The following is a 13,430-nucleotide window of genomic DNA, read 5'->3' on the forward strand; positions in this document are numbered from 1 at the left end:
CGGGGTGGCTGTCCCCGTTCGGCTCCGCCGCGCTGCCGCTCCGATCCTCCCCCTCCCCCGCCCGCGCCCTCCCCCTTCCTTTCACTAGGACTCCGGGACTCGGGAGAGGGCGCGGGAGGCAGCCACTCGGGCCCGACCCCACTCCAGCGCTCGCCGGGGACGCGGGCGGGTGGCGAGGGGACGCGGCGGGGGCGCGGGGCGGGCGCGGCCATGGAGCGGCGGCGGCGGCGGCGGCGGCAGCACTAGCGACCGCGGGCGGACAAGCTGGCGAGCTGGGCCGCCCGGCGCCGCGGACCGAACTGCACAGCTCAGCAAAAGCGCCCTCGCCCTCCGCGCGCCGCCTCCTGCGAGCCCGAACCCGGCAACATTTTTTAAGGCTCCAATCCATCCTTTGAAGAAAAGAAAAAAAAAATAGCATTGATTGGAGAGACTGGGATATATATAATTTGGGGGGGTGGGGGGGCTCCTGCTAAAATTAGCCAGGCCCGCGGCGCGCGGTGTGCGAGTGTGTGCGTGCGGGCGTGTGTGTGTGTGAATGTGATTACTCCAGGACTCCTCGGGCTCCGGAGACGCCATTTTCCCCCTTGATATCTCTCTCCGTAAATCGGTGGCGCGGCGCAGGCGGCCGCGCCGGGCGGGAAGCGCGGGGCCGGCCGGGGCGCCCGCCGCTCGCCTCCGCCTCCGGGCGCCCGGGGGCCCCGGCGCCCCCCGAGCGAGGGTGGCCAGCCCGCGGCTCGCCGTGTGACAGATGCTCATCGCCATGGAGTTGCCGCAGCAGCACCTTCGGGGGCTCGGGCGAGCGACGGGAGCCAGGATCTGAGCGAGCGCCGGGGCCAGCGGAGCCGGAGTCACCGGGACGTGGGTGAGCACGCGCGGCGACCTTGGCCCGGGAGCCCGGCGCCCAGCCTCCAGCCACGCCGCGGGCCGCCGCACGCTCGGGGTCGGGGGCGGTGTGTGTTCCCTGCATGAAAAAGTTAAAGCTGCCTCGCCGGGGCTTTGACTTTGCACCGATGGGAAGGGGGAGACCGGGCCGAAGGGGCGGGATGCCGGTCCCGGCGAGGCTGCCGGGGATGGGCGCGATTACGGCCCGCCGGCGGTGGGCAGAGATGCTGGCTCATTTGAAGTGACTCGTTGGTGGCGGCGAGGGTGGCAGCGCCGGGCTGGAGGTCTGGGACCTTATTGAGTTTGGCCTAATCTGATCCCCCCCCCGCCCCCCGACTCCGGCCTTCTGCCTCCCCACGCCTTTTGCACCCTCCCTCCGTCCGGCCGCTGACTGCCTGCCGGGGCTGGCGGGTTTGGCGTTGGCGGAGTGGACTAGAGAGGGGGAGGGGGGAGGGAAAGGGGTGGGAAGGCGGCAGGATATTTTTTTCCTCTCCCTCTTTGTAACTTGCAGGTTAAGTGGAGCTAGAGAGCTACATTGTATCTAGTTAGATTTTTTTTTTTTTGGGGGTGGGGGGAATGTATCAGAATCTAACGTGTCGTTAATAGAAAGAAGAACAGGGAAGAAGTGGTCCAGCCGGCGAAGGTTGGTGTGTGCTTGCGTCGTGGCTCTGTTAGTCTTTTTCTTAAAATCTTAATCAATGGATCTGAGTCTCTTTCTCGTGCTCTCCGGTTTTGGGACTCTGAAAAGACAGGAGTTCCCTTAAAAGCAGACGAATGCCTTTTTTGAAAGCACGCATTGTGTGTGTTTCTAGAGGAGCCGTGGTCTTGGGAATTAACGACAGGCTTCCCCGTTCGGTGGTTTCCAGTGGGAAATAACTCCTGAAAGGGAACACTTCAGTATCGATTTATTGTTTTTGTCTTTCAAACGATTATCTCTTTGACTAAAATACTGTAGGAGAAGTTCCACAGAGACAAAGTCAGGTAAACTGGACTGGGCAGATCTTTAGCAAGATGGTGATAACGCTGATGCTGTTTTTGGTGTCTATTTGTGATGGAAGCATTGTTGGGTAATAGCAATTTCTGATCGGTAGAGCATGCTGGCTCTACAAAAATAAGGAACTACCGAAATGCTGTCTTCCAGTCCCCGTCCCCTACAGGCTGCACACACCCCTCCTCTCACAACCCACACCAGTTACAATTCTGAAATAGGATCCAACTGGAAGTATTTTCTTTGGAGATCGGAAAGTTAGGCAGTTGGAAGTATGAGATGAGGCTAGAGGTACTGGGAGTGTGGGGAGCGGGTTCTTATTGCCCCTTGATGCTGCATTTCTTCTTTATGTGTGTCTCTGTGGGTTCTGAGGGTGTGTATGTTGGTCTAGGAGGACTGTTCAGGGAAGGATTTCCGATTCGTTTCCGCTTCAAATAAACTGTCCTGATAATCTCATGGTTGACATCTAATGCTAAAAGGCCAATTTGTGTTTCTCTATATCCCTGCAGAAGCTCTCCTCCGAAAGGGCAGTTTATTTTGGAATTCTACCACAGCTACTTTTCCTTCCAAGCCTCCCCGTCCCCTTCACCACTATCCACACCTTTTTTCCTAAAGTTAGTTGGACTCTATGGCCTTTATGGAGATATTAATATTACTTATTTTCCTCTTACATTATTTGTTATTCTCTTCCTTTTCATTCCTTTACTCTTCATCCTGTTTTTCTTCTTTTTCTGTAGTTTTATGCAAAAACTAACTTCATAAAGTCGCTATTGCCAAAACTATCTGGCAGTCCTGCCCCATCTTTTACCCTCCTGTAGTTTACACAGGTAAATCAGATGTGCCCTTCCCAATCCATCCTTATCCTCAAAACGTGTGTGTATGTGTGCACACGCACGCTCGTGTGTTTTGGAGGGGCAGGAGTCATTTAGGAAAGAAGGACGTGGAGAGGAGAGGAAGGGTGTTGTTCTGTGCAGGCCACATCTGCAACACTGGGGCCAGACCAGGATGGTCTGGGAGAGTTATCCTCACACACCCCAGTTGGATGTTGTCTGGCTGGGATGGGGAGGCGGAGCCAGCTGTCCAGGGGCCTGTGAGGGAGGAGAAAGTTTGTAGCACTTTAAAATGTAGCCAGTTTACAATCCCAGGTCACTCCCTCCCCTTTCTCCTGCTTTCCGTGGTTTCTGCCATCCCAAGACTAGTGCAGGGAGGCGTGATCTCTTTTGCCCTGACTTGGAAGTCCCAGGTTTCAGTTAAGCTGAAGATGCAGTATTTTCCTCTGTACTTAATTGCTTTGCCTGCTACCAAAGAAGGGCTTCAGGACGAATCAGAAGAGTATGGTTAAACACAGAGTATTTGCAAACTCCAGGGTATGTAGCCTGAGAATATAGGAGACCAGGTACTCAGAAAGTGCTGCTTTGCACACCATCTCCCCTCCCCCATTAAGGAAATAAAAGTCTTAGTCTTTGGGAGTTGAATTGGTGTTAGAGCTGGGCTCTGGGAGCTGCTAGCCACTATAGTAACCTGAGCGGGGCTGGGGGGAGGAGGTGGTGAGTGAATGCTATTGGGAGCCAGAGGAGGGAAACAGACTTGTCTCCCTTAGCAGGGAAAATAGATGTGTCACTGGAATAAACAAATTGGAGGTGGGGGATGGGATGGCTTGTAGTGAACATAAGGAGGAGTGGCTGAGAGGCAGTGATGTGGTTCGGAAGGGGGCCACTTATAGCTTGGGAGAAAATATCAACTGCCTTATATATTCACGAATGGGCTAGGCAAGTGAAGGAGTGTAATCCAATCTTTCGTATGTTAACATCAGAACATCCCATAGGAAGGCACTGCTGGCAGGCCCAGTTCTGGACTTCACACAGGGGAGGCCTAGGGGTGTACCTGAGTGAACCAAGGAGCCCCTTTGGTGCCACGAGGGCTTCTGGTTCTGTGAGTGCATTATTCATGGCAAGCTAGTTTGTAAATCACCTGACCTAAATGAGGGCTGGGGGCAAAGAGAGAACAGTGCTTGGAATCTTTGTAGAAAGTTTAGTTGAAAATGGTCAGTGGGGAGAGGCAGGAGTTTGCTGAAGAAGAAATAAATAGGTAGGCACTTTCCCCTGGATTCTTGATTCCATTTCTGCTGTTATCTTGACTTTCAATTCCATTAGGAGCGGAATCAATACTTCTCTGGCACAAAAAAATGTATCTCTAGGAGGGCAGAGTTCTTTCAACCTGGTCATTATTTTTAGTTGTACTTTAGTCTGTGCTCTGAAGCTTCTATACGATATGCAAAAGGAGGAAGATGAGAGGTGGCTGGCTGGCTGGAACATCCTTTCTGAAATCTTGTAGAGACACTGAAACTTGGCTGGGCCTCAGCGGCCCAGAATGCCAGTTTTTCCCTTGGAGACTTGAAGTTTTAATTGAAACCAGATAGCTATCAAGAGTGGACCTGGCCAAACAAAACCTTGTTTTCTTCACTGCTCAGGAATGGGAAATAAATAATTTTTTGCTGATGGCATTTCAAGTTGCTTCAGTTTTGCTCCTGCCAGAAGAATGGGGTAAATTATTATTAACACATTAACATTGTGTGAGAAGTTGCAGTGCCTTAAAAAATGAGATAATGTTACCGAGTTTGCTCAGAGACCCACTGTGTGGGAGAGGTCTATTTGGGGGTGGAGGTGGAGACAAGAGGCTGCTCTTGTCCTGGACGGGTGGCAGCACTGCCCTGAGAAAAGGAGGCTCATAGAGTCCTGGCCACATGTCACTGTGCTTGGTCCTTGGGTTCCTGTGAAGAAGTGAGCAAAACAGTCCAATTCCATTGCTATCCTATGGTATATTGTGAAACCTGGTGAGCTTCCCAAAATGTTTTGGGTCAGGATTGAATAAGGAGTACAGCCATCAGACCTATTGCCATAGGTGTGAGCTTCATTTAGGGTTGTTTCTAAATGAAACCCTGGTGTTTCACAAACTCTCCATGAAGTTGCAGACACTTTGGACAGCCAAAGGCTTGATAAGTGCAGAAAAGTAAACACCAAGATGCCCGCAGAGTGTACTACTTCATGAATGCAGGGGAAAGATGCCAACTTATATTCTTGTTTGGCTTTAAGTATTTATTTCTGTTTTCACTTAGCCTACTACTAGATTCTTATGCCTCCTTAGACATACCAGGTAGGGGCAATATGAAGTTTTGGGGGAAACTGCTGACCTTAGATAACCGAGTCCAACTTAGTGGCCCTTACATTTCACATCTGGAATTTTCAGAGTCAGGTCAGAACAGCTTCCCTTTCAGAGTTGGTTTTTTACCCCCTTAGAGAGTACCATCTAAGGTTGAGGAAACATTATTTTTTTAATGGCCTTTGGTGTGGAAACCTGCAGTTGACTTCCTATCCAGTTCAGAGCAAATAATGCCAGGGTCAAATGGAGAATGTGAGCAGCCCTGAAGTCCACAGGATCTCTTGGGAGGAAGCAGCTACCCCTCCCCAGGAGCTAATGATGGACTGTGATCTGCAGATACATGAGAAATAATTACAGGCAAAGCCAGCTGAGCTAACCCCCAGGCAGGCAGAGGCTTCCACCTTTCCAAGCGCTGGGAAGGGAGAGGGGATGAATGGAGAGCAGATAAGAGTTTCAGAACTTTGCCAGCTTGGAAAAATGTTTCTTTGACCCAACTTATCTTTTCCTATCAAAACATACTCCTTTTTATATGCATGGCACTTTTTTCTTTTCAAAAACATCTTTATACCACATCTGCCCCCTTGATTTTCTAAGGAGGGAGGCTTAGTAAGCATTTTATCCCCTTTCAGAAGATGAGGCCATTGATGTGCTGACTTGCTGAAATGACACAAGTTGGTGGCCCACATGGGACCAGATGGCTCTGTTAAAGTGTGAAGAGCATCACACCTGAAGTGACAAGATCTGCTTTGGATCCTGTCCCTACTATTTCCCAGCTAAATGTCCCTGGAAAGTTATTTAACCTCTTTGAGCCTCAGTAAACTAATCAGTAAAATAGGGATAAAATATGCTTACCCTGCCTACTACATAGGGGTTCTGCGGATTAAATAATACCAGCTAATTTCAGTAATTGAACTCTGAGAGGATTTCCACACTGCCTCCTGGAAACTGATGTCTGGGATTATTGTCACCATCGCTTGGAGATTAATAACCTCTTGGTATGACCAGAAATGCCTGTAGAGGCCCCTTGTGTTCTAAGACAGTCAGGGAATAGTTGTTTTGTGCTCCTGAGTTGACCAAAGGGGAAAAAAAAGTGTGTACAGTATATGTATTTTAAATCAGTTGAATTGTTGGATGCCTACTTTGCATATACATCTGAGACTCAGAGTCTCAGATAGTATCCAATTCTGACTCAAGGATGTATTGGTGCTCAGGAAATGCTCTTCGAGTTAAGAATGAGAAGGAGAAAGAAAAAGACATGGAGACACACAGAGAGGAGAGGTAATGGGTGGCGAGTGCGAGGGGGAGAGTTTTCGTCAGGGAGCCACAGTGGCTGAGAAAAGATATTCAAGACAGAATTTGTACCCTCTCTAAAGAACAGAACTGAGAGCAAGATTGCATCTGTCCCGACAAACCCAGCAAGTTCTCTCGAATCAGGGAAGTTCTTCCCAGTCCGTTTGCTGTCTGACTTTTCTGTATTTCTCCTCTTTCTCTTTCCCACGATTCCTGGCTCGCCCTGTCCAGCAGCCTGTACCAGTCACCTTGCAACACTCTCGGGTGAACCCCGTTTTATGCAGCACACACAGGCCTCTGCTCCCATCAGACTGATTTCCTTGCTGACCCTGGGCACTATGTACACTTGTCCACCTCCACACCTCTGCTCCTTCTGTATCAACGACTCCTCTCTGAAAGGTGTCCCTATTGGTCCCTTTTAGCCGAAGTGTCTACCTCTTCGGACACCTGACCAGCTCTTAGCTCTTCACTGCCTTCTCCAGGGCACTTCAGGACTAAAGTACTTGCCGGGCATCTGGCTCGTGCTGCTTTGCTGTTCGTTGCCACTCACCTCTCCAGGCTGTGAGTCCTTGAAGGATGGGGCCAAGTTTGCCCCACAAAGCCCTACTTATGAATGATTTCTGTTGCATGAATGAATCACAGAATTTATGCAGAGATAGAATATTAAAAGTGGATGTTGTTTAAGATACACTAAAGCTCTGCACGGTGAAGCAACACAACGAGGACCTCTTAGACAAAGTGAATAATAAATACTTAGGTCAACGGCTTTTTATATTTTTGGCTATCTTTCAGGGGCAATCGCCCACTCTCAGTTTCTCCCTCCAAGCCTAAGAGTTAATAATGTTTTACTTCATGTTACATCCTATCAGTCACTGATTCACTCATTCATTCAATCATCAAAATATTTATTAAGTACCTACTAGAGCCTCCTCGCCACTCTTGCACACATAGCTCTTGACTTTCTCTGAAAATTCCAATTGCGTTTTTTGTCCACCACACTCATTTTGGCACTTAACCATGCAATCTTCTTTGTTACTTAAGTCCAAGTGCTTCCCATTCCTCGGTGTCTGAGTGCGCCTGGCTGCAGTGGAAAAGAAGGCTGAGCAGAAAAATGCACTCCGAGGGGAAGGTTCCAGGGACAGGCTTCTGAGAGGCAGGCTGCAGGCTGGGCTGGCTTCCCGTCAGCACATGGTACAGGACAAGCTGCACTGCCTTTCTGCTCCTTAGCTTGAGCCACGGTAAAGAGAAAGAGTTTGGATTGATGTGGAGTGAGGGCCCCTTCTGAAATTCTGTGACTCTATAGGTAGATGTGTCCTGGGAATTTTAAAGGTTTCTTAAAGCTCAGAACTCCTGGCACCCCAACAACTGTTCACACCACTCCCACTGAGGATCAGTGAACTTTGCTAAGTGTTTGCTGTGGATGAGAGTTACCTTCAGAAGGGGAACTGGGACCAGGAGAAACTCCCTAGTGAGCACCAAAAGAGCCAGACTTGGGGACACAGAAAGGAGAGGAGGGGATGGCGAGCTAAGTGTGAAGAAGTACTGTAGTGAATAACGTGGAAGGAAGAAAAGGATTGATCCTCTACATCTTTTGAAAACTGGCCCCCTTTGGTGAAATGACTGAGTTGAGACAACGGGAATGAAGCAGACAAAGACGGCTTCTGGAAAATCTAGACTATATTCCCTGTCTGGGCTTTGCTACTGCTTTCTGTGCCCAGTAGGCATTTGGAATCTCTGCCATGGTTACTTTCAGACCTCATGGATCTCGGGGGCTAGGCATTGTTTTCTTGTGTAGATTCTGTTGGGCATGAAGGCTAGGGCTGTGCCTGTGCTCCCGGGATGTCTGCTCAGTCCCCACAGCAGAGTCTGCCCTTTCATGGCCTGTGTTCAGTAACAATTAGTGAATTGGTTTGTATGCATTTTGAGATGAAAGCGAGTGACCCGCAGTTTGTCCAAAGCCAGAGGCCTCTGAGATTAGGGTTGGGGTGGAATCAGGAAAGCTGGGTTTTGACCTGAGTTCAGAGTGCATTCTGAGTCACCTAGGAGCACACTGCTTGAGTATTTAGGAAGAGCAAGGTTCTACAAGCATCTACTGAGATGCTGCAATTACTTTTACTCTAGGACTTGGAATAGAAAAAAAAAAAAAAGGCAAGGAACTCAATTAGCCTAACTCCGTAAAAAGCAATTTCTTCTTTATTCCTTTTATCCGCCAAAGATTGAGAGTTCTGTCAGTGGAAAGAAACTGCTTGGGGTTTGAACTTGGGCCTGGAAAGATGTAGTTGCTGGAGATTCTGAATTTGATGAATCCAATGCAGTAGCCTGAGAACTCTCATTAGAGGCAATTGGGGCACAGTTGTTGTGCTTGTAGCAAAATGATGAAATCTGGGTGGCAAGTCCCTTGCAGTTGTTGGGTGGTATGTCTGTGACCTATTGTTATTCGAGCAATGAGAGCTTTGATTTTTTTTTTTAAAGTATTGATTCATAATGGTGACTAAAAAGGATGATTTGATGTGAAAGCCCTGTGGGCCTTCTCTCTGTTCATTATTTTGTACTCCAGAGCTTGATTACAGTCGGTTTTTGGATCCACATATGTTTATTAAGGTCTCAGCATTGCAATTTGTTCCATTGTTCTTGGCACTGTTGGGTGAGAAAAGTCTGGTATGAGACATGGCTTTTGCCCTTGGAGAATGGACAGTATATCTGGAGAGACAGGCTTAACTCAAATGGAAAGCATCAGTCTGAAGCCAAAGTGGGAGCATGATCTATGTGGAATTATGCTATTTGGTTGATCAGGGATAAAGTGCAGTCAGGGAAGGCTTCAAGGAGGATGTGTGGTTTTGGGTTTGATGGTGGAACTGAAACAAGGGGACATTCTTGGTGGGTACAGTAGCAGAGATGGGACAAAGTTTGAATGTGAATTTGGAATTGCCACAAGGAAACGAATGCTAATCATGAACATGCACTGCATCTGGTAGGAGCAGGGAGGCCTTGATGCAGAATGTCCAGCTGGATGATATTGAGGCACAGGTCGCCCATAGCAGGCATCTTGCTGGTCTGAGGTTTCCTGACAGCAGTGGGAAGGACAAAACTCAGGGCTGTCTAAGTTGGGCCCAATCTTAGCTGTCCAGAGTTTTCATTCAAACGCATCAACTTTTCAACCTTCTGATTCAGCAAACTTGGTTTGCTCATTTACATTTAAACGTGAGTATGATAGACTCTGATGGTGCTGTGGGGACCTCAAGAAATAGATAAGAGGTTGTCTCTATTCTCAATCTGATGGAAGACTCCATAAGAACTCATGAAAACCAGTGGAGGAGCAGCAACAGAGGACAGTCATGTAGGGCTCTGTGGAGTGTCAGTCAGCAAAACAGATGGGATGCGGTCCTGTGAGGAATAGGCCAAGGCTACATTTCCCCTGAGCTGAGATGGGAGCCGTGACTGGAGTTTTCAGAATGTGAGGAGAGTAGGTGTGAGGAGCACTTCCACGCATGCCACACATGAGAGAATCCTGACACCTGACTGTCCTGCCCACTACTAGTCCTGTCAGCCACCAACTCTTCAGTCTGGTGTCCAAAAGAGGCACCTTTAGGACAAAAATAAAACTACATATAAACATTCAGAATGGGGATCAGCCACTCTGGAAAACAAAAAAGCTCTGTGATACAGGTACTCATTTCCAGGAGTTTAAAGCATAATTGGAGATTCAAGTTTCAAGTAACAATGCCGTATTTAAATGACCATGCACGAAAGCTGAAGGAGAAATATCACAAAGGACAGGAAATGGAGCCAGTATCTGTTTACTCTCTGGTATGCCTAGCATCTCCTTTGTGGCAGAAGCACAAACATGAAAGTGTCAGATTACACTTTACATTCAAATGACAATAAGCAAAGCGATTGCTGAATCGGATGGTTGAGAAGTCAAGGAATTTGAATGAAAACTGAACAGGTAGTGGGGTCAAACTTAAAGGACCTTGAAAGAATGACTAGGGAATTTATTATCTGTTTGATTATTCAGTTTAGCTGCATTGCCCTCAGATAAGTCTACCATTTTCATCCCAGTTTACACGTGGTATGGTGGAGGATCAGAGTTTAAGTGACTACTAATGCTGGGTATTTAAAGACTGGTGACATTATGGTTCAATGGAAAGCAAATGACAGTTGGAGTCAGACAGAACTACCCCTGTGATTTCAACAAGTATCTCAATTTCAGTTTTTTTATCTGTAAAATGGGTACATCTCAGGGTTAAATCAAAGAATAAACTTAAAGCACTTATTATATACTATTTCCCTCTTCAAAGTTAGAATCATTTTCTTTACCATGTGGATCTTCTTTAATATACTTGGGCAAGAAATATTATGATCACAGTTATTTCTTACAGGCCAACCCTACATATTTAACCTATTTAGGTGCTATCCTGCATATATTATTTACTTTTTTCCTTGGAAGAGTCTGTGAAGAGATTAGGAGGCCGATGAGAAAACTGATGCCCAGAGAATTTAAGTGATGTGGCAAGTCAGATGGCAAACTGGTTTTAGAGCTCCTATGTATAGAAGTAGCTAGGAGCATTTGGCCAAAAGCTGGCATCACTTTGTGTTTTAGAGACATCATGATCTAAAAGTAAAAGCCCAGACTTTGGAATCATATAAGCCTGAATTTGATTGTGGCTCTGGCACAGGTAGTGTGTGCCCTTGAGCAAATTATTTGCCTTCCTGGACATTTACATTTACATTTCCACATCTTTAAAATGAGGATGGGTCTTCTGCATCACAGGGCTGTTGTTTGGATTAAATTGATAATGGCTGTAGAGGCCATTTGTTGTATTTAACCCCCTCTCACACTACAAGTGTGTGCTTTTCTTGACTGTGTGGAGAAATGCAGACAACAGGTAATATGCCAAGACCAGAGCTCCACCTGTAAACTTGAGGATTGGCCTAGCCAGTGCTGTGGAGACCTCTCCCCGGGGCCAAAGACCCAGGGCTCGTGCTGTTGTGTTGTGCTCTTGGTTCCCAGAGGAGGCACTGTTTTTGCAGCTAGAACTGGAACTGTTGGTTAACAGCGTGCTCTCGGCCTCAGGCCTCGCGAGTTTGACTCTGCTTCTCTCCCTGTCATGGAGATCCCTGAGCACAGGGACTGATTCTTAGTTTTATGTTAGGTTCAGCCAAGCAGACCTGCAGAACCAGTAAAACCTATGCAGAGGTGTAAAGTACCAGCTCTGTCTTTGAAGGGCTTCTGGTCGTCAAGTTGAGGAGAGAGGGCTCAGCACCTGAGAAGGTCAGAGCTGGAGGGCCACAGAGTTCACCTCCTCACCTCCCGTGTTCTACAAATGAGGATGGGGAGACCCAGGGAGAAAAAAGAACATGCCTAAGTCCACCCAGCTCTGAATGGCAGAGCAGGGAGTTGGGTCTGGAATTCGTGGCTGAACTAAGTCTTATTTCCTCCACAAGACAAACTGGGTAGAAGAAGAAAGCAATAGTCAAACAACATCAAAACACTCATGTTAGTAGGTACAAATTAAACTACTTGTTTGTGCTTCCCATTGTAAAGGGAGATGGAGGGGGTTGGTCTCCAACGCCCAGCTCTCGGGCTTTACTTGGGATCTGCAAAGAGAAGGCAACATTTAGCCAAAAGCCAGTGTGGGTGACACAGACTACAGGAGTAAATGAAATTTACCAAAAGTTTTGAATGCCCACTAAGGTGATCCCAACATGATCTTTCATAAATATCTTATTTAATCTTCAATTACTTCTCAAAACAACCCTTGAGGTAGGATTATTACCCAATTTCCAAATGAAACTTGAACAGTTTATATGTAATTTCCAAGAACACAACTACTAAATGGAAACGAGAGGTTAAGTAATCTAAACCTGTTACATCAAATCAGTGCTACTTCCATTCTTCTTTTCAAGGGGAAACATGGCTTGGACACTTGCTGTTGGACACTTACTGAGTATGTTCACGGTCCTCTGAACTGTGGTAGAGACCCACTTAAAACCCAGCCGTTAACACTGCAATACAGTTTGCCAAATGCTTTGATAGCAGAATGTCCAGGAAAGTGAGAGCAAGACCACCTGTGAGTGTGAGTGTGTATAAGTGTGTGTGTGTATATATGTGTACACACAAGGGGAAAGGAGGAGAAAAGGAAGGCCCAGCCAGTCTTCATGAAGGAAGTGAAACTTGACCCAATTCTTGAAGGATGACTTAGAGGTAACCAGGTGGAGAAAGAAGAAAGGATGGGCCAGCCAGAAGAATTAGAGAATTATATGAAGTTAAGCAAATCAGTGGGATTTGGGGGAGCTGACACTCAAGAGATGCTGCTGGGGAATGTGGTGGGTGTAGGACTCAGGGAACGCTGCTTGGAGGAGGTGAACTGTGACCAGGGATGTACCACACAGGTATGTAATACAAAAAAGCCACTGAGTCTGCTCTTCATTCTCTGCTGGAGACCACTGGTGTGTTTGCAGGGTCAGAGAGCTGTGTGCAGAGCTGCCTTTGCCCTCACTGATTGAGAGCTGGTAAGGGTTGGGTTGCTTGATCACTTTATTGGTGTTTATGGAGCTTTTACTCTGTGTGCTTCTGCAGCATGTGGACTTTCAGAGACACAACACTCAGAGTCATGGGCATCTGAGTCAAATGGCACCTGGCAGGTCTTTGACACAGCCTCTCATTCAGCATTCACACAGTGAATAATTTGGATCCATGGATCAGGAGCTGTGCCGGGCCCTGGGGGTTCCATGGTTAGCTAAACAAACACAGCATGTACCCTCAAGGGCTTCCCATTTAGTGGGGCAGGCAGAGTTGAAACCAAGAGTGGCACAAGTATTAATTATAAAATATAGTAAGTGCTAGGAAAGAAAAGCTCTATGCTCTAATGGCACAAAACAGGGAGTCCTGATGTGGTTTGTGAAGCTCAGGAAGTACCCTTTGACCTGGGCCTGAGTAATGAAGAGGTGTTAACTTGAGGGAGCAGAAGAGGATCCCAGACACATATAAAGTCCCCCAAGAGGAAAAGGCCACTTCTGACTCCCCACCTAAATACCTCAGAAGACATATAGGAAGATGAACGCTCAACCACCCCAAAGCCAAAATCAGACAGATGGTCGGTCTCTTGCC

The 13,430-nt window shown here is 47.5% G+C and overlaps 1 protein-coding gene across 1 annotated transcript in view; it reads left to right on the top strand.

Annotated features, from left to right (window-relative positions):
* Positions 1–464: 464 nt before the first annotated feature.
* Positions 465–13,430, top strand: part of SETBP1 (SET binding protein 1) — a 376,922-nt gene continuing 363,956 nt past the window's right edge. The window contains exon 1 of the mRNA XM_036823197.1: positions 465–862. The gene's annotated coding sequence lies outside the window, so the exon portion shown is untranslated. The remainder of the gene's footprint in view (positions 863–13,430) is intronic.

The sequence above is a fragment of the Balaenoptera musculus genome, chromosome 14 (assembly GCF_009873245.2).
Source record: "Balaenoptera musculus isolate JJ_BM4_2016_0621 chromosome 14, mBalMus1.pri.v3, whole genome shotgun sequence".
Classification (NCBI taxonomy): Eukaryota; Metazoa; Chordata; class Mammalia; order Artiodactyla; family Balaenopteridae; genus Balaenoptera; species Balaenoptera musculus.